Source organism: Haliotis asinina, chromosome 12 (genome assembly GCF_037392515.1).
Source record: "Haliotis asinina isolate JCU_RB_2024 chromosome 12, JCU_Hal_asi_v2, whole genome shotgun sequence".
Lineage (NCBI taxonomy): Eukaryota > Metazoa > Mollusca > Gastropoda > Lepetellida > Haliotidae > Haliotis > Haliotis asinina.
Genome location: NC_090291.1, coordinates 14,292,371 through 14,314,561, shown reverse-complemented (window position 1 = coordinate 14,314,561; position 22,191 = coordinate 14,292,371). Strand labels below are relative to the sequence as shown.

Below are 22,191 nucleotides of genomic sequence, written 5' to 3'. Positions count from 1 at the left end.
TATGCATTCATCGTTATAACAGTACACACAGAACTGTTATAACGAGGGCGAATGCATGGCGCTCTGAATATGGTTTTACGCCTATTTGAACCATAGTGCAGCAATGTCACGGCTGGTGACATCAGGAATGGACTTCACACATTGTCGTCACGGGCGAACGTTTTAACAACTATGCTACCACACTGCCACCGCTATTGCAGGAGGCTGTGAATGTATTCCATTTCTGGCACGATACAATCCACCTGCTTCTTTGTACTGAATGACAGACTTCTGTTTGTGAAATAAGGTAAGGTATTAATGTTTTAGACAGTTATGGATCAGCGTTATGGATTTGTGTTAATAATGGCTCGGATGTCCATATTTCTGGGTGTTTGCTGTTTATCGTTTAAAACCACAAAAATACCACCATAATGTGAAGCACATATGCTTCTTTTTCGAAACGTGGGTGCGTGCCTTTGTGGATGTGCCTGCGCGCCCGAGTGTTTTGGTTTGTATTGGACCTTACGGTGGATTGCATACTGTTCTCAGTTACTCGTAATGAATCCTTAAATATGAATAATTGATATGAAAAAATATTTCAAATAGCAGAACCTTAATCATTTGAAGGAAGATTTTTTATGAAAAATATTCGATTGATTAACTCATATAATGGCTTGTCTATATTCGTTCTATCTGCATGTGACTATCTGTATCCAAGGAACTTGACATCCACACACATGCTCAGTGGATCCCGATGCCACATATTCTATGTTGCTGGGAATGGCATTATAAATCTTTAATTGCCGCAAATGTCAGACAATGCTGCGATCGGCATCAAACACAATGTATTGTCGAGCTTATACAGTTGACACACATAGAATAAAGTAATGCGCAATGCAGGAAGAATATTTTTTGTAAAATTTGCTGAAGCGCATGACCGGAAAGAATAATAGCCCACACATTCCGAAGATAAGGCATGCCAGTTGTGAGATGATCTAGAAAGCTATGCGTATTAATGGACTGTCCCTGGAACCATACTCACGCAGAAAGAACATATCCTTGTCAAATATACATACGTCACGTGTACATTCGTAAAATATACGCTTTGGCACAGGAAAGGGGATACACTCGCAGTAGGGACTATTCATGCATCCTCATGTAAGTACATGCAAGCTATTGTTGTTTGTGTGTAAGTCTGTAACAATCGGTGTTGTGGAATGTGTGTTAAAATGTGTGTCTAAAAATATCCACAGTTTCAAAATTTCGATTCTTAAAGGCACAATGTCACATCACACTCTAAAATCATAATGCATTTCTCTCAATAATACTGACCCTAAACCCTCAAGGAAGCCTCCATACAAGTTGCTAAAATATATATTTATATTACAATGTTAAATTAAATATGTCTTTTGAATTAATGCAAAGTTGCTTTAAATCGTCCACTACCTGCCGAATATTAATTCAAGCGAACCCCCATAGAGCTATGTCATTGTAGCAAGTTCGGCAAACACCAAACACAGTACGGAGCAATTGTTTACGTTCCATGTATTCCGTGTGTGGAAACTGTTCGCCTCAAAGTTCCAATTATAAATTTCAGGCAAGTCGTAAGGGATAGAAAGTATTTTATTGCATCAACAGAAAGAATATATATTTTGTTCTAAAACTGAAACACTGTATTTGAACGCAATGGAGGCTAATGTGATTTTACATTTTTGTTTGTTTGGTTTTCTTTGTTTTTCTTTGTTTATGTTTTTTTGTTTTGTATTTTTGTTTTGTTTTGTTTGTTTGTTTATTTGTGTTTTGGGGGGGTATTGTTTTTTGGTTTGGGAATTTTTCGTTGTTTTGTTTTTTTTGGGTTTTTTTTGGTTGTTTGGTTTTGTTTTGTTTTTTCATTTATGTAACATTAAGGAAGAGTGAAGGGCAGACAGTGAAGATTTATGTTTAACATTAAGGTGTGTTGGCCTTCATCGCCTGTAGTAATTATATAGCTGCAGGTAATGTATGTCTGGCTTGTCAATATTTAAATAACGATTTGCAACTGATCCTCTTCATTATTAGTGATGGACCTTTGTGTCACTGTATACAGCAGGGACCATTACCGTAAATGTTTTTGTTGGGTACTGACTACCAGATTGAAACTGTGAAATAAACAAATCAACAAAAATGTGCTATAATTAACAGCTGAAATGGACCAAGTTCACAAAATAAAGTAGCATTTGCAAGACATGAACAGCAATTGTGGCTATAATGACAATTATGATAATATGCACCCCTTCAAAACAACTTGCAACGGAGGAGAGATTCAGTCTGGAATCAGCTCCTTGCGGCATTTTCTAGACCAATGTGTCAGGTACCATCAGGACTTGCCATAAACTTTGTGCAGGTTTTACATACGAATGTGCAAACTGTAAACAAAGCAAAGTAAAGTTTGCAAGAAGAAATGACGTTTGAAACGTCAGTCTCGATAACATAGGTAGTAGTTTGGAGATCAGGTAAATGGCATTTAGAGTGAGTATAGTTTCACGGCGCACCTAGCAATATTACGGCTATATGTCTGTAAGTAATCGAGTCTGGACCAGACAATCCACAGATCAACAGCATGAGCATCGATCTGCAAAATTGGGAACCGATGACATGTGTCAACCAAATCAGCGAGCCTGGCCACCCGATCCCTAAAACACACATACAGAGAGAGAGAGAGAGAGAGAGAGAGAGGGAGAGAGAGAGAGAGAGAGACAGAGGCAAGATATAACTTAGATATGAAGCTGTATAATCGATGCCAGTGGACGGTATGCTCTCTATGTAACAGAACAAATAGAACCAATGGATTGTCATAGATTCACTTAATTAAGGGTGAAAAGAGTTGAAGGGTAAAACTATTTCTAAAAGCACTCAAGAAAAAACACACTACTGCTAGTCAGAAATCGAACGTGTATTGGCTCCTTGAAGGGACGAAACAATTTCCTGTCAATTAAGCCACAAAAGTCAATTGGCGCAGCACTTACACGTGTACAATTAACATCGAGTTCCCCCGCATTAGAATAACAAAGACAAAACAAACGAATGGAGTTTCTATACCTTTTGTTTACATGTTTACCGAATCTCGAGCCCTGTCAGCATTTAATTACCATGCTTCTAGTTTTAAACAGCTGTGCGGTTTTTATAACGACGATAACACGCTCCAAGGCATTTAAAAATCTGTTCCCTTGCCCAAACTCCTGGCATCACCATAGATTAAAGTGATTCATAAACAAATACCGTACTCGATTACATGATTTCAATCACTGGAATGTCTGGTCCAGACGTGATTGTTTACGGCCCGCAACAGTTGTGTTATGACTGAGACATCCTCCTAATACAGTAGGAGTTGTACAGTCAGCTCTACTTTTACCAGAAACTTGTTATGGGTGTCGAAAGGATTTTGTCCCTTTAATTTAAACAGCTAACTCAGTCGTTCCATTAACTCATCACACAAATAGGCTGATAACATCACTTCAGATCGATTCTACTGTTGATAGTATACAAACACATTTAAATATTGTTTGCCTTCCGCGCGTAATTTCATAGAAGACGTGCATGTAATCAGGGACAATAATAAGTATTGGATTATTTTTGACTTCATAGTTATGTGTAAATTAAAGCCAGATATTAATTAAACATTTGGTTTGAGCGAGTTGCATTCGATATATGTTAGGGCGTGTAGTTGGAATGGCAAGCCATGTCACTGCGACGAAACAGCTAACAACTCAACTCCCCTCGCCCCCAATCCAACCATCAAACTCAAACACAAAAACGCAAACGCACACCCAAACACGAAACCAAAAGACACAAACAAACAAATACAACCACACAAACACAGAGATACAAACACAAAACACGCAAACACAAGCATAAAACCAACAACACAAACACCAACACAACGAAAAACACAAAATTAATACAAAATGCAAACACAAACACAACCATAAAAGCATGAAACACAAAAACACAAAACACACAAACAAACGCATAGAACACACAAACACAAACACAAGCATAACACACACACAAACACAAGCGTAGAACACACAAAAACTAAGCACACAAACTCACGTATTTATAGCGGTACTTTTAACAGCACCTACAGGTAATACAACTTCTAAAGATTATATAATCGTAAAGTGGATTGGTCTAGGTTATATTTCGTGTGATTACTGAAAGAGTTTTTGTCGCTTTTGTCTCGAAGAAATGTCGTCCACTTCCGCTTCTAAGTCTCCATGCCCTATCGCATTAAAGCTAAGGTACGCTTACAACTGACGGTAATCAATACAATGACCTCATGAATACTGTGGACTTTGTTGGTATTGTTATCAGTGAGGTGTACGATATGCTCTCACGCTAACAAAAGCCACTTACAGGGGCTCAGAATTTCATTCTCCACACGCAACCGGCTGCAAGAGAGGTATGTGACATTTCTCATAATTCGAGGAGAGTTCATATTGGAAAGCCCTGCACACATGTACACGTTGAGGTAATAGAGGCACGAGCAGGAATCATTTTTGTCCTATAACGTCTTTTGAAAGGCGATCCAACTCATCTTTCCCAGTTTGTTCAAATTTGAGATAGATAGATAGATAGATAGACAGAGAGAGAGGGGGGAGGAGAGAGAGAGATTACAGAATTAGTCTGGCCTCATTTTGGACTATGACATTCAGATAGGACTAACCCGAGAGTTTGGAGTATGACATAGACTAGTTTGTATAAAGTCCCAGCGATACAGAGACAAAGTGTTCATACACGGAGGGAAAGGTGTTTACAGAGACTAATCTCCTAGCAGTATTAGCATTAGAGAAGTACTGTTACCTGTATCAGTATTACACATACACGCATTGGGCATGTCACTGTATAAAGATTTCGCATAGCTGTGTTACACGATCACTTAACAATGCATTAATGTTTAACGTCTGTTGGTGTTTTTTTTTCCTGTTCCCATTTACCTAATGCCATCTGTTTGTGTCGCCAGCGCTATCCATTACTTTGACACGCAAAGCAGTCAGGGATTGATTTCATGTCGTCCCAGATAGCTGATACGTTTAAGAGACTTCCATATTGTCAACTACTGATACTGAGCTATAATGAATATCATGATTAGTTGCTCCGAAGAGTATGTTTACAAGAGTTGAGTATTTTTAGAACAGTAATATGTGTACCGTTACACCTGTGTTACTGTTTCTGATACATGAACATAGCGTGTGATCACGGGATTCAGGTAACTGGAAACATGAAAAGATATTCTTTGAAACAGAGACTATTTTCTGTAACTACTCAGTGTATACGTGGTTTTGGGTGAGATAAATTTTATGATTCAAATACCAGGCCAACATGTTCTTATTAACAAGCGCGAAAGTGGAACTTGTGAGCAGAGCTAAATGACGCCGCATATATGTGAATATATAAAACTAACATGTCAGGCATTTTGTCACTTGTGATAGAGGAGGTGTGACAGCTGAACACATGTCCTGTTTTCTTGTCTGATTAGCAAGACCCCGACAGATACTAATCTGCATACACTGGTCGGCGTAATGGATTAAGGTGGCAATAAGTAAGATTACACGTGTGACACCCATCGAGCTCTATGAGTTTAATTCAAACATATTTATTTCCGTAAAATAAGCCCTTATATGTAACCAGTTTTCGAAATGAACGTGTTTAGCAACAAACAAGTACTTGGTACCTGGTTTAAAAACAGGTAGCACGATCCATTACAAGATGGCAGCATTCTTTCATACTGCTGTTCACTCCTTCTCTGTCCCTTTACTGTCTTTGGTCACATGGATTTGACCTAGGTCCTACTGTACTTGCAGACGATGATTTATCGTCCTTGGGCAAGAAATGACGAATGCCCACTTTCAAAGGATTTTTACACCCGGTCACAGGTGGGCTCGATCACGGCACCTCCAAGCTTGCTAGATTAATAGCTATAGCCAGCTCGCCCATCGTCCCTTCTCTTGCCCGCAACCCACATGTAGAAACTGGTATGATACCTCGTTTGTTTAATATTCATTGTATAGCCCCAAATGATTATCTAGCTCTCTGTGTGATCACATCTCTTTTCGGGTCTCTGTATGTCCCATCTCGCCAGTTCTTTGTCTGATCCCGTCTGTCCTGTTCGCTGTATGATCCTGTCTCTCCAGTTCTCTGTATGATCACGTCTGTCCAGTTCCCTGTATTGATCACGTCTGTCCAGTTTACTGTGATCACGTCTCTCCAACTCTCTGTATGATCACATCTCTCCTGTTCTCTGTATGATCCTGTCTCTCCAGTTCTCTGTATGATCACGTCTGTCCATTTCCCTATCCACGTCTCTCCACGCCTCTGTATGCTCTTGCCTCTCCAGCTCTCTGTATGATGACGTCTATCTTCGGTTCTCTATATGATATCGTCTCTCCAGTTATCTGTACATATTCAAGACTTGCATGGCCTTTTTGGATTTATTTGTTTCAGGGTCTGAAAGCCAGGCTATATAACGCTGCACTCAACCATTACTACTAATACTACTACCGAGATAAGATGACGCTGACCGATAAGCGTCACCCTTTCAAGCCCTGAACACAGTAATCAACAATAGCAATAAAAATATGGCTTCAGATCTTTATTGCATAATCCTTGGTAACCCGATCCGGTTCCCCGCTTATCGATCTGCCGATTGGTATCACGAAAATTATAGTACAGTCGAGATTACACTCAATATTAGGAGATTTGGAAAAACATATCCGAACATTAATTCCTTGAATGTTCCAGTGTTGCTTTCTGTCATGAAGAATTTTTGATACCAGAGAGATTCCAGAATCAGCGTCACGTAAAGATCCATGGCAGAATAGGCCATAAAAGGCGACTGGGATTGTCCTAAGAGGCGACCAACGGGATCGGGTGGTGAGGCTCGCTGACTTTGCTGACACATATAATCGGTTCACAATGGCGCCGGTCGATGCTCACGCTGTTGATCACTGGATTGTCTGGCCCGGAATCGATTATTTGCTGGAATATTGCTGAGTGTGGCGTAAAACTAAACTCACTCATTCACCCATTATCAGCATCAGGTATTGGAAAGGCTCAGTCCAATATTATGCAGCGAAGCAGAACTGCAGTATGTTCAAGGAAGTGTGTATGGTTTTACATCGCTTTAGCAATATTCAGCAATGTCACAGCTTCGAACACCAGACACAGACTTCACAGACTGTACCCTCGTGGGTGGGGAATCTAACATAGGTCTTCAGCATAGCGCATTAGGCTACCCACCCGTCCTTCAATTTAGTGAGTAAGGGGATTGGTCACATCGTCACCATGCCCCACTGCCCTTGAACAACATAGTCCCTACTGCCTTGGCCTCCCTGCAAAGCTAAAGCCCTGAATGAAACAAGTTTAGATTCATTTCGCCTTTATTGGGTCTCCTTTTCAGATTAAATGATATTATTTGTTGCCATCAAATTTACATAATTTCAGAGAAAAAGCATTAGTCTACTCACAGAGCTAAGTCACACAAAGTTAATCCGATGCTCATTGCCTATGGGGACACCTCACCTTCCCCACATTTACTTGTAGGGTCTAAGTCCACCAGGCTGTGACCAATTAGTTAACCAAGGTCCATTAAGGTATAGTCTTTAACAAAGAAGGTACGTCTCTGCAGTCAAACTCTGGCCTTCAACTAATGCACGACGTCTTGGACTGCTACCAAGTTCTCCTGTGAAGTGTGAGTGTGTTGAGGAAGAGGCGATGCTCGAATACCCCCGCGAATGGTAACTCTGGCCTTGCAGGGTTTTTTTCTTTGTTCTTTTTTGTTTTGTTTTTCCACCATAGCCATGTTGCAATAATATTACGTCTATACTAAACTCTGAATGGGAAACCATCTAACACTTAATTTTGGCCAGTTTTAGTATTAGCATTGTAACTAAAATTGATCGTTTGTGATTCAGATGAGTTATTTATGTCAAAATGATAAGCTATGATTAAATGTCAGAAGTTTATTTGTTTTATTTCCAATTAATTATTACATCAAGCCCTATTAAAACAGTTCACAGTTTATAAATACAATGATTTCCCCCAAATGGCCTTATTTCCCTTCTAGTGAGAAGTGTTTAGCAGCGAAACAAGTAAGATCAGACCATAGTCAATCAGACCACAATCTAGTGACCCCTTACCCAAACATTCATATGTGGGCACATTGAGGACAAACCTTGCCTATCCCGTTCACCTTAAATTCCTGTCGGTTTATTCAAATCGTCCGTGAATACTGCTAAAACACACATAATGTTGTTGTTTTTAGAATACGTGGTTATTCTTCAGAACACTGGTGTTACAGAGGTAGTTTCGTAGATACATTTACCATTTAGAAAGAGTTTTTAGTTACAATAACCGAATTTCCAAGGCTTAGATGCAGGTGTCTGATCAAGATAGAAAGGTCCTTTTTCCATGTATAAATATGTCAGGTCGCGCTCTATTTCTTTTAATCCTGAAACAATCTTTTATTTGCCTTGGATTGTTACTTCGGCAGTATGTTATCTCATTACGTAGAGATATTAGGGTACAAAATAGGTTCGAACTTTCAAAGGTTGCATTTGGACTTTTTGTAAAAGGTTCTCAGGATTAAGGGATCAACGTGTAATTCTATGGTTAGTGCATCGTTAGCCGCTATTATTTCAGAGGCAATATTGGTTAATATGATTAAATATTGGTGTAAGCGTCTTGCGCCGGTTGATAGTATTTTAGGGGGTTGTTATTAGTATTTGTATGATGAGTTGTGTACCAGTAGTGTAAAGAATTGGGTGTATCAGGTTAAATGTATTTTGTCAAGCACAGGTGTCAGTATAATGAACTCCAAGCAATAGAGTGAGTGAGCTGGGTTTTACTCCCCTCTAAGCAACATTCCAGCCATATCACAACGGGTACACCAAATGGGATTCACGCATTTTGCCTGTGTGAGGAATCCAACCCGTGATGAGAGAACGCTTTGACCACTGGGCTACCTGGCCGCCTTCAAGCAATATCTCATGTCAGCTGTTATTGAGCAAGGAATAAATGATCAGGCTAGGCATATTATGTTTAGTCAGTTGTCAAACTCGTGGAAATGTGTAATTTATGAATTTGTTATCAGTCAATACTTGCTTCGGTATTATTTGCATGAATCTTTTGCTTATCTCTGTAGGAAGGATTGATCAAACCTCCGACTCAGCTCCCATAATTTAGCTGTCTCTCCAGGGTCATATTTGCACAAAAAAAACATTTACGATTAGCATGATCAGCGTTTTTGTTTTTTGTGCAAATATGATCCTGGAGATAAGTTGCGTTTTATATTAAAAAGTACATAACATGGTGCTTATAGAAGAATGTATATTAAACCATATTATTATAATGTTTAAACAATGTTTAAGTTTATTCAGCTTCTTAATGTTAACTCTGTTAAGGATCTTTTTAATACTGTTAATTATCACTTAATTCTTGGGGTTTTTTTAAAATAAATTGATGTAACTACTGAAATTTGATAAATATATTCTGTAGATAGATGTGTTTTAATATGACTGGTAGTTTTGATTAGTAACTTTGGTTGTCTGTGGCCGTACCTTCAAAGGGGGTTAAAGTACTGTAAGATTATTGTCCCCCTGAGAGGGTACGTAAGACCCCAAAACTTTCAAGGAAAAATTCAAACATGCCAAATTTTTAACTGTAGCGTATTTGTTATTTTAATTTTCGGCTAGATTGTCCTACAACAGGCAGTGGCTGAGTAGATGGTGTAAATCCAACCATGCAGGTAGCAAAGGCACTGTCAATCCCTAGTCTCCTTCCGCCACCACCACAAACCAGATGAAAGAACAAACATCTTTGTAAGTCCCCTGCGACACTAACCGAGGCGTTTATTACAGTTGTACATGGTACAACACATGACATCAGTGATGATATAAGCCTAGAACTCCTCGACTTGTTCCAAGCTTACAAGCTGTCAATCACATTAAACTCCACGGCTTTTCTGCAAGGCAGCTTCTACGTTTGCATCTAAAAGTAAAAGTAATCATATTATCAGTGTAAAATATCAGATGCTACTGTAACATCTTTTCATCCTAGGAGGTAGGTATGACAATACTGCAGCAGTGTTCACATCTCGATTTTGGTAATATTTATATAAAGCCCTGCTTGCACCATCTCAATAAACAAAACGCTTATTTCAAATGTAACAAATCAGTATGTTCAGTACTGGTCGTCGCTGCCGAGAATGAACTTACCTCCCTATGACGTCACATCTGACATATCTGACAGCGCCCTCTAGACCATGCATTACCTCCCCTTTTATCTGGTTTGTCCAAGAAGAGAAATCAATTTCTATCTAATTCACACAGCTCAAACGATAGAAATTTCATTGGACTCTGGTGTGGTGATCTATCCTCAGCTGTTGGCGATAAGTAACTCATTTTAACATTGTTTTGTCCAAAATGATTTTTCTCAGTTTTTAAGATGTCTGCTAGCTAGTTTTAACTCAATCTGTGATACTCTAGTGTCCTTGGTTGACAATATTTTATAAAATATATGTCTACCTTATGACATAGAACTAGTTTTAGTCACGATATGGCTGAAATATAGCCGATGTGACTTTGAATCTAAACTCACTCACTCACTCACTCTTAATGTTAACCATACTATAGTATTATGCAACTAGGTAAATGTGAGGCTAGAATATCGAGAAGTGACTTGATGAGTCCACAGTAACTGCACGTCCTCCTATGTTATTCAATTATAACAATCTTTTACAAAAACTACCAGAGAAGGTCCGAGGTAGAATAGTAACCCATGCTTGCCATAAAATGCGACTATGCTTGTCGTAAAAGGCGACTAACGGGATCGGGTGGTCAAGCTCGCTGACTTGGTTGACACATGTCATCGGTTCCCAATTGCGCCGATCGTTGCTCAAGCTGTTGATCACAGGATTGTGTGGTCCAGACTCGATCATTTACAGACCACCGAGTGCGGCGTAAAACCTACCTCACTCTTTCACTGATGCGCATGCACACTGAGTTGAATGTTCACTGTCGCAATTACTAGTGACCAACACTTTGGGGGAAAGTGATATACCAGTATCTGTAAATTTACAAGTGAAAGTGCACAAGTGGGGATCTATCCTTTGAATGACTCATTGGTGAATGTAAGCAGTTTCACTAAATAATAACAAGTAGCAAGATATTGCTGCTGTGTTTTTTCCAGGTAGCAAAATAAGATTTTAATTAGCGGGTTTGCTACCACAAACGTGTTAACGATATAAATGATATGCGATTCAAATAGATTAAATGACAGCCAAGGTTATTTAACGTTAACACAACAATAATCAAGTGCACGTGAACTTTGAACAAAGGTCTGCATATTATTATCTGTCTCAGCGTATACGTGGACACAGATACTTGACACACTGTCTCTGCGTGAAAGCCTCATTCCAAAATATTACAAATCTACCATCTGTTGTCCTTCTGATCATCAAATATTGCCCGACCTGGCAGTACTTCTGTAGCGTATCCCGTTCGCTCTGGAATTGGGTGACGGAAATAATATGTGTAAATGAAAATCGATTGTTCATGTTCCTAATACAATTGCCGATACCGTGCACGTGGTGATATAGCTGGAATATTAAAAGCATTGTTATATATATATATTAAACGCACTCACTCACTAAACATGCAGTGACACTGTTGTGTTTCTTGAAAACCAGGAACCGATTTTTCATATTTTTTTGAGTAAAGGAAAATACGCTTGACCTTGGGGCAAAGTTTCCATTTAGAAATAGTTTATTTCTATTATGAAAACTAGGCCCTAATTGAGCGACGTCATTTTTGCCTCATTTTACGTTTCTATTGTTTCTGAAACAAGCAGTGTGTGTATGTCTCAGAACGTCAGTATTACGCTTCACGAATGGCATCTAGAAATTGGTCAATATGACATGCACAATTGACTGGTGGATTCCCATCCGGGATTTGAACCCACACCCCAGAGACATGATCAAGCACCGGGTGGCCCAACTAGATGGCTGATTTTGTGTTCTGGCCTTAATCTGGGGGAGACCATATTCGATTCTCCTCATGCATGGGTAAAATGTATGAAGCCCATTTCTGATGCCACCCGCCGTAATATTGCTGGAATGTTGCTAAAAGCGGCGTAAAACTAAACTCACCTATTACAAAAACACCAACTTTGGGATTTTCCTACTCACATAATTGTGACGCATGCACTGTTTAAACATGAATATTATTAAGATTTTATATGTATTTTCGATATCGATTGGCCGGGGATCAAACTACCCTGATGCTCATGCTGTTGACCACTGGACTAGAGTTGATTATTTACATACTGTCATCACATAGCTTGACTATTGCTGGGTGATGTGATAAAATTAGACAATTAAACAAATAGACAAACAAACCGTTTCCAGGTATTACGTAATTCCGATTAAAATGGCAATAAAGATGTTATTGTCAACTTTGGTGGGACCCTGTGGAAAGATTTAGAGAGTTTAGCTGGACGACGATATTGACAATTACGGCCTTTCTGAGTAATATTCCGTTGTCTATTTGATACGCATTTTTTGTATACGTACCATTTGTATACGTGATTCGATATGCGTGACTGATAAACCTGTAAGCTAGCCCTCAGATACAAATCTATGAAATCAAAATTTGTAACAACATGTTTGGATTTTTTTTCTTTCCTACTGACTCCGATTCTAAGTTCACGATGATGTTCTAATTTTGGGAGGAGCAGTGACATAGCCTAGTGGTTATAGTGTTCGCTCGTCACGCCGAAGTCCCGTGTTCGATTCTCCACATGGGTACAATGTAGGTATCCCTCAGATACAGTGCTGGAATACTGCTAAAATTTCGTAAGCTCATGCTCACTCAGTCGCTCTCTGTCGTCATTATGTAGTAAGCTGACCACAACCAAACGTGCCAATAAAGTCTCCAAACATTTTCATTAACATATTTTATCAAACATAGACAGATACTTAAACAATGAAAAAAAACCAAACAAACAGATTATGTGTGATCAAGCTAAAAAGAATTTATGCCTCCTATTTATGAATGCAACATGTGTTTGCGAAAGATATTTTGACAAAATTAATACACACGTGTGTGAATATGACGAGTGGATGGTACTTTATCTCGCTCTCTCAAGTTCGTTAAACGCTTTGTATAAAATATTTATGAAAATAGACAGCATTGTTAGCTTGAGTGAGTAACAGAAAGTGTATTATTCATCCGTAACAATTCGAATTTATTCCCGACATTTATGAATGCGACACATATCACAAATGGACGTATTTTTCCGCCATTCACGAAAGGCAGTCGACTGTGTCGATGATATAGTTATATGGTCGGAATAGAGATTAGTTTCGAGATATCGGCATTTCGAGAACTCAGGGTTCGACAGTTTTTACTGTATTTGTGGCAGCAACACACGGCGCTGTTGCCACTAGAAGGAAAACCATGGTTGGTTTGTCTATCAAACACGACGATGACAGAAACGACGTATGACACAAAAGGTAACTACTGATAAATAATTTCCTCAGTTCTGTATTAAATGTCTGTCGCGTCGATTATAGAAACGAGGACACAAAAGTTACTTCAGTAATTTTATATGTTTATGCAGCGGAAATATATTTTCTTAGTCCTATATTAAATGAGTGCCGTAGACTAATCTCATTCTTTTGCCTAATTAATTTCATTTGATTGTCTTTCATGGACCAATTATTGCCGATTAATTTTCTTCATTACTTCCTAATCCTTTTCGTGCTGTTAGCACATAAGGCCATTGACATGTCTACTAATTCTGTCTATCGTGGACACATTGCTGAACCTGTTCCCAGGCCCACCCGTGACCTTATCTCTGCCTTCATAGATCTTCTCCATATTTCCTTCATTAAGTTCATGACATTCAATTGTCCCTCAAGCAACTTTATTTGAGGTCATAAACACGAAAGACTATCGCTGTAAAACGCCTGTCACAGTTCGTTGCATTAGCAGTTAAAACCTTTTCTCTCTGAGAAGAACGTCTAGGCTGAACAACGACAACTAAGGTAAGATTACTTGCATGGGGGAATGGGGATAGGGGGCCTCAGGGCCATTCTACACTCTGCAAGGGACATTCATATTATATATTCGACACTGCAAATGCGAAGTAATTATGTAGCCTGGAACAATATGCATGTGTATATAACGTTAGAATAAATGAATCATCGCCTGTGGCTAATGAGTTTTGATCACCGACTCACCGACCTGTGCTGTTCGTGTTTTCCCCGTGAAAGCAAATCAAAGTGTCATTATGACCTTGCGCAACGTCCTTCAGACGGGTGTTATGTACATTTGTTCTTAGGTATGTTTAATAACACGTTATACTTTTCTAAACTTAAAAAATCTTAAAAAACGTACATAGTTAAAATCCTGTCTACTGCTAGATTAGGTCCGAACTTCAACCAATTTGCCATTATTCTGTTAATGAGACAAACGAAGTAATTGTCACCGTTAGAGTGATGTCCCTTTGTATTCACCTTGACCTACAGAGCGACGTGGTTCGTAGGGGATGTTGAAGGTATGAAAGTCAAATGGAATTGCGAAACGAGTACTTGGTAAGTTTAAACAGTATAACATGTCACAATAAATCTACAATATTTGTATTCAGTTACATTTTTTGTTTTATGAATGCATCAATGTACCCTACAGGTTGAATGCACTTCCTTGTTTCAACAACGAGGCGGCGATGTAGCATACTTTCCGAATGTAGCCGTCACATTGGATCTATGTACCCGACACACAAATTGCATGACAGTAGTTCAAAGGAAGTGTGGTTCTGTTAACACGGCATGGACAAAGATCTCATTTTCAAAATGCGCAGCGTGCCGTAATTTTTTACCCGCAAAATTTACACATGCTCGAAATCTATGCATTTAGGAAAGCCCTTACATGTGAGCAGTGAATGTAATTTTGGACCCTGCATTTATTTGAGGTAGGAGTTCGTTTTAAGGAATTTGAGGCAGGATGTTTTTGAACGAATTAGTGTTTTGTGACTAATACAAGCAGAGATTCCACCTGGCAGAGATTCGGAATGAGTTTAAAATTTAGAGAACTCAGCCTGTGTTAGTGATTGTAGACAATACTTAGTGATGTAGTAGGCCTCCAACAACCCATGTTTGCTATAAAAGGCGACTATGCTTGTCTAACGGCGTCTAACGGGGTTGGGTGGTCAGGCTCGCTGACATGGTTGACACATCATCGGTTCCCAATTGAGCAAATTGATGCTCATGCCGTTAATCACTGGATTGTCTGGTCTAGACTTGATGATTAATAGACTGACGCCATATAGCTGGAATATTGCTAAGTGCGTAAACTAAACTCACTCACTAACTCCTATGGATATTTGTCTGGTAACCATTCAATGGGTACATTTTAAGCATCATGAATGTTGACATCAAAGGTATATCCTATTTATACTTTACCTGAAATTTCTTTATCATACTGAAGTTTATGTTTTAATTAGACTAATCATTTATTTCCATGTACTTACAAACAGTGAAAAGCAGCCACATACAAGCACAATCATTCTATGTTAGCTACGACTGTGAACTGTGCAGGATCAAGTGGATGTGGATGTGGATTTGAATCTCTCTTTTTGACACCTTGGCTCCTCATTTTGTCAGCACCATATCACTGTTCCTGGGCCTAGATTTTCCAAGCTCTCTTAGCGCTAATGTATTCATAAGTGCCATACATCAACATCAACTTACGACCATCTTAGCGCTAAGAGAAGGCCCTGAGTTTCAATAACCTCGTATATGTGTGAAATCGGCATATGGTAGGTAATCACTGTGATAAGGAAGTGTTTTATTGAGCAATGTTCAGCCATACTGAAGCTATTGTATTTCATATCAAGCATGTATTTTGTAATCAGCTGCAATATTGTAGATTCTTGAGAGGCGTTTAGAAGTTGGTGAATATAATAAGACGTGTGTATGGATGACAACCTATTTTTATTGATGATGATGATGATGGTGATGAAGGCTCCAGAAATAGCCCAGAAACGTCGTGTTAGACAATAAAAAGAAGTTGTCGTTCATATATTAGTCTTATTAATGCAGTACTGTACTAATGTACATATACTTGACCAGGCAAAGCAGTTCCGAAGCTACCCGTTTTCAGTTCGCACATGCGAGACCACAATAAAGACATGTCAGCACTGGTAACTTAGCACATGATGCAGAAGTTAAAAAGTCCAGTCACCTGATGCCTGGGACAAATCAGTTTCACTTTTAACAATCAAATGTTGGCATCTTACTTGTCTGTGGGCTACTATATAATTTCTACTCACGGTTTCAAAATGCAAATAAACTTGGATTTCATGTCGTATCTGCTGATAGTTTAGCTATGAAATTTCGCATTAATAATAAAGTAGAAATATCCTTCTTTGAAATTTATCACTCTTCGATAAATAGCCCAGTAAACATTAACTCCAAACATTGTCATAAAATAAAGGCAAGTGGAAAATAAGTCAGGACAAGCAACTTTCCTGTTGTCACCTGCCCTGTGGCAAGAAGCTTCTAAACACATTTTTGAAGCATTGGAATGTCACATGAGATCACAAAGGACACATGTCAACACTGGTAAGTTAGCACATGATGTCACATGAGATCACAAAGGACACATGTCAACACTGGTAAGTTAGCACATGATGTCACATGAGATCACAAAGGACACATGCCAACACTGGTAAGTTAGCACATGATGTCACATGAGATCACAAAGGACACATGTCAACACTGGTAAGTTAGCACATGATGTCACATGAGATCACAGAGGACACATGTCAACACTGGTAAGTTAGCACATGATGTCATATGAGATCACAAAGGACACATGTCAACACTGGTAAGTTAGCACATGATGTCATATGAGATCACAAAGGACACATGTCAACACTGGTAAGTTAGCACATGATGTCACATGAGATCACAGAGGACACATGTCAACACTGGTAAGTTAGCACATGATGTCATATGAGATCACAAAGGACACATGCCAACACTGGTAAGTTAGCACATGATGTCACATGAGATCACAAAGGACACATGTCAACACTGGTAAGTTAGCACATGATGTCACATGAGATCACAGAGGACACATGTCAACACTGGTAAGTTAGCACATGATGTCATATGAGATCACAATGAACATGTTATTGCTGGTGAGTTAGCTTATGATGATATATTAGGTAACAGTGGACACATGTCAGCACTGGTCAGTTAGCAAATGTCATGAGATCACAGAGAACACACTGGTAAGTTAGCAAATGTCTTATGAGATCACAATGTGTTGTTACTGCTGGTACATTAGCACATGATGTCATGTTAGATAACACTGGACACATGCTAACACTTGTAAGTTAGCAAATGCCATATGAAATCACAGTGAACACATGCCAGGAGTGGTAAGTTAGCAAATTTCGAACCATATCACAGTTGGCATGTGCCAGCACTGGTAAATTAGCACAAGATTTTATAGGAGATCACAATATGCCAGCTTTTACTTTCGCAAACACATGTTGCATTCATAAATGGTTTGAATAACTTCGTATTGGATCGATAATGCACAATCTGTTTTTCGTAGTTAAGCTAACAATACTGTCTATGGGTAATATAACATGTGAACCCTCATCGCTTTGATAGACATATTTCAGATACTCCAAATTGTGCATGTGGGTATCCATGGGAAGACTCTCTCAATTACTTCTTTTCTTGCTCTTATTATTACTTAATAAGATCAGATCAATTTTTTTCTACAAAGTCTCTTTGACTTAAATTCAGTTCTTCAAGGTAATCAAACTTCAAGCAACAGAATTAATCAACTTATTATTGACTCTGTTCATAAATACATACTGTTTTCAAAAAGATTCATATTTTTCTAGACTACAGTTACTAATTTAATGCAACTTGTGCAGACTTATTTCCCGAATGTTAATGACCTCATGCCTTTGTGGAAATAACTGTTATTTATTTTATTTATTTATTATTTTTTTTTGCTTTTTACTGAAACAATTCATTGATTCTGTACTGTATACATTTTGATTGTATGATATTGTAGTTAATGGGGAGGAACTTACAGAAGCCTTTGGCCTGTTGTGCCAATCCATATTGATCTTATTTATATTTTCATGAATATAAATATGTTCATGAAAAATATATGTAAATAAAAAAATGTCCGGGGACCTTTTGGCACGTTTGGTTGTGGTTCCTCGTGAATTACTACGTCGCAATGACAGTAGTTGGGGAATTAACTTGACAGAGCTGTTTACTCAACTATCACCTTAAATCAGAGAGAAAGCTATATAATAATGTGGATGCTTATAGTCCATACATCAAGTATGCTCAATGCGCTACACATAATTATACTGACTCGTTAAGCACGACCGTATTGTTCCGCAGATCCGCCTTTTCAGGTACCCATTTTAAGCACCTGCGTGGAATGAGTGCAGTGTGGACGAAGTGGCCTTGCTCAGAGACACAACACAGTATGAAGCCAAGGTCAAAAACTTTGGTGTCTCCACAGGGATTCGAACTGGGGCTTTTGGCGTGTGAGTCCAGCATGCTAACCACTATACCACCGAGCTCCACATATATTATTCATGGATGTATGGCAGAAAACACATTGAGTTTGTGAGTTTAGTACCCTAAACCTATAACACAGCCAGCGTTCGAAATAACCGCCGGTCAGGAGGCCCAGCGCCGGTTGTTATTGTGTCGCACCGCACCGGCAGTTTCAAGTATCTGCAGGCCCTTGTGGCCTTCGATGAATTGTTTTGGTGTTTTTGAACCAGAATCTTTCCCATATTTGTTTTAATTACTCGTTCGAGAACCATTCACAATTCATCAATAGCAACAGTCTTTACTAAACTCTGTACAGGGTAGTGTATTGGGGTTTTTTTCTAAAATTTGACTTAACAAAATGGACTTGCATATTTCCTTCAGGGCCTGTAGATTTTAAAACCTGCAGGCGGAAGTAGGCCTTGGTGGTCACCTGGCAAATTAAAGTATTGCAAACTCAGCGGCTCTGTGTCGCTCCTGGCCTATGTGTAACTGGCGTCAGCTTTTAACTGTTAACTCTGCCCATGACCTCACAATGCTTATGACGTCACAATGCTATGACAGCATGATACCAGCAGCTAACAGGAATGCTATGACAACATAATAGAATTAGTAGTGAATGGTTACAACTAACATGACTCACAGAATGAATACGTCTTATTGTGAATATATAGCAGTGTTGTTGGATTAAATTAGAAATGACAGATCCTTATTATACCAAATTGTAAGTTTGGACATGTACAAAGATTTTTTTTTTTATAATGTATTGCATGTATAGCATGTAAAGTAATTTTACTATTAACAGTACATACAAATTATTGTTCATCCATGGGTGCCCTTGTCGGTCTTTGCACCAGGCACTAGGGTGGTAAACCCCTAGATCTTTGTTGATCTCCGGTACTAATCTTCTAATGAAGTTTGACTCAAGAAGTTTTCTTTTCCGACAATTATTGACGTTAGATGTCAAGATTTGAGAGTGGTGCCAGTTGATAGAGGGATTTTGATTGTTTCACAATGTGTTCTGAGATTGCAGATTTAAGGTCAGATATTTCAGCTGAAGTTTTGTGTTCTTTTAGTCTAATGCTGCTTCCACAATCACAAGAATTTTTGCATATACATCCTCTGGAATTGGACTCATTCTGGTTGCTGCCACCTCTCCCATTTACTCTCAGGGTGGTTTTTAAAGTTTTGTCAGAATAAAATGTCACATCCAAACTTGTAATTCTTCTAATGAGGCGGCTGATGTGATGGCTAATCTGGCCTTGGTATGGAATATTAATCCTGATGGGATTTGGTTCAGTTTTCCGCGTGCGATTATTTCGTTCATAGAAGGGTGGTGGCAACGGTCTGCTCTACTCGTTGTTTAGGATATCCACTGAGGGTGATGAAAGTTGTTTTGAGGTGGTCGATTTCATCTTGGAAGTGTGCTGGGTCGCAGATAGCCTTGTGGCGTCTGGTTAGAGTTGATAAAATGGCTCATTTAATTTGTGGATGGTGGTTGGATAAATAATGACTATACTGGTCAGTGTGTGTTGGTTTTCTATAGACAGAAGAAGTGGTCTTATTGGATGAATTATTGAGGAACACATCAAGAATTATTTAGCCAATTTGTATGAATTATCCATTAAATTAGTGTTCGTTCAAGCTTATCTAAAATGCTGAACCGTGACCTACCTAGCCATAAAGTTTGTTTAATATTGAATATTGGATTTCAAATTAATACATTTTTAACGCCTATATGATGTAGTGGTCAGGGTGTCCGCCCGGAGAGCTGAAGCTTTCGAGTTCGATCCTCGCGAACGTCAAACCAAAAGGCAGTGTATACTCGGACCTCGTTGTATCGAGGCAAATTGGTATTTCCGTTTTAACGCGCTAGACACACTTCTTGTGGGTGATTTTATATGTCAGTCGACAGCCTAGCGTCAGTGGCTTGTTTAAGTTTTTAAAACCGGCAGGGTGTATCGAATCCAGCAGAATTATTAACATTAAACTCTGGAATCTGTCTGACCCCCATCCATGAAATACCTGCTATAATATTTGCGTTTTATATTTGACCCTTCCAACTTCATCTGAACTACGTCGTCTGCATATCCTTGTTGCCAAAAATAGTGATGTCATGAGCTATATTTATCTCCTGGGAAATGACTTTTATTTTTTACCGCGATACGATGGAGTTCTCTCCTTTGGTAAATGTTAATAGGCTCCGTTCGTCAAATGGCTTTCGCTGACTCACTATCAAAGCTAAATTAATATTTTTTTCCACAGATATGTTGATTAAATGTCATTTTAATAGGATTTTACAATGAAATAGGACTCAGAATTCATTTCCGATTACTGATATGTCAAGTACCGCGATACAACGAGGTCGCAGGCTATATGGTACTTGTTGGTCCCTGCCTAGCGCTTGGCATTAATGGGTACAAGAAGGACTGGTTGGCTCGGAGTCATTTTTGTCTGTCTGAGTGCGTACCATCAACATGGTATCTCAGAGAGCAAACACTATAAAACCAGCTTCACTTTGAATTAGTACAAGCAGCCACACGTGCACATGCAAACAGGTCGTCATGTGAGCGAAATATTTTTAAGTACGACATTAAAACCCATTTCAACTCCCCTCCTTTTTGATTGAGTGCTGAGTTTAGTTTTACGCCGCACTCAGCAGTATTCCAGCAATATTGTGACAGTCTGTCAATAATCGAGTCTGGACCAGACAATCTAGTAATTAACAGTATGAGCAACGATCTGCGCAACTGCGAACCTGTGACATGTGTCAACCAAGTCAGCGAGCCTGACCACCCGATCCCGTTAGTCGCCTCTTACGACAAGCATAGTCGCCTTTTGTGGCAAGCATGGGCTGCTGAAGGCTTAATCTACGCCGGGACGTTCACGAGTCACCTCACCTTTATACCGTCGGAGTGCGTTGATGAATTAAGTAGCAAGTATTAACCCAGAAACGTGGTGGGTAAATAATAAAGATGTTGCACAGCCATATCAAGTGTCTTCTTTTTATCCTAACCACTTCTGAATGCCTATCAAGCATCTAAGTTGTGGGACATTATACGTATTCGGGTGTTAGTGTTTGTAGTCGCGAAAACGAGACTGGTTAATTTTGTCTTGCAGACTTAAATACTCTAACAAGATGAATCGAGATAGCAGCTCTTCGGGTTTTTTTCAGTACACCGATTTGTATGCTTTACAATGTCGACCCGTGAAGGTCCCGGGATAGAATAGGCCTTCAGCAACCCATGCTTTTCGTAAAAGTCGACTAACGGGATCGGGTGGTCAGACTCGCTGACTTGGTTGACACATGTCATCGGTTCCCAATTGCGCAGATCGATGCTCATGCTGTTGATCACTGGATTGTCTGGTCCAGACTCGATTATGTAGAGACCGCCGCCACATAGCTGGAATATTGCTGAGTGCGGCGTAAAACTAAACTCACTCGCTCAGTCACTTTACAATGTCAACACCTGAGAAACGTTGAGCATGAGTTCAGATTGCTCAAAACGATAGCCCTCTTCAGCGAGATAAGTTAGAACTATATCTCTTTACAAACATCAAAGATCTACATTTTT

General features: G+C 39.2%; 1 protein-coding gene across 5 annotated transcripts in view; it reads left to right on the top strand.

Moving 5' to 3' along the window:
* The first annotated feature begins 4,215 nt into the window (after window positions 1-4,215).
* Window positions 4,216-22,191, top strand: part of LOC137258054 (beta-1,4-galactosyltransferase 3-like) — a 36,859-nt gene continuing 18,883 nt past the window's right edge. The window contains exon 1 of one of the 5 annotated variants that reach the window (XM_067795598.1): window positions 4,216-4,420. The gene's annotated coding sequence lies outside the window, so the exon portion shown is untranslated. Of the gene's footprint in view, window positions 4,421-13,329; window positions 13,529-14,004; window positions 14,063-22,191 lie in introns of those variants that run through there. The other 4 variants (XM_067795601.1, XM_067795599.1, XM_067795603.1 and 1 more) reach the window with 4 other exon arrangements.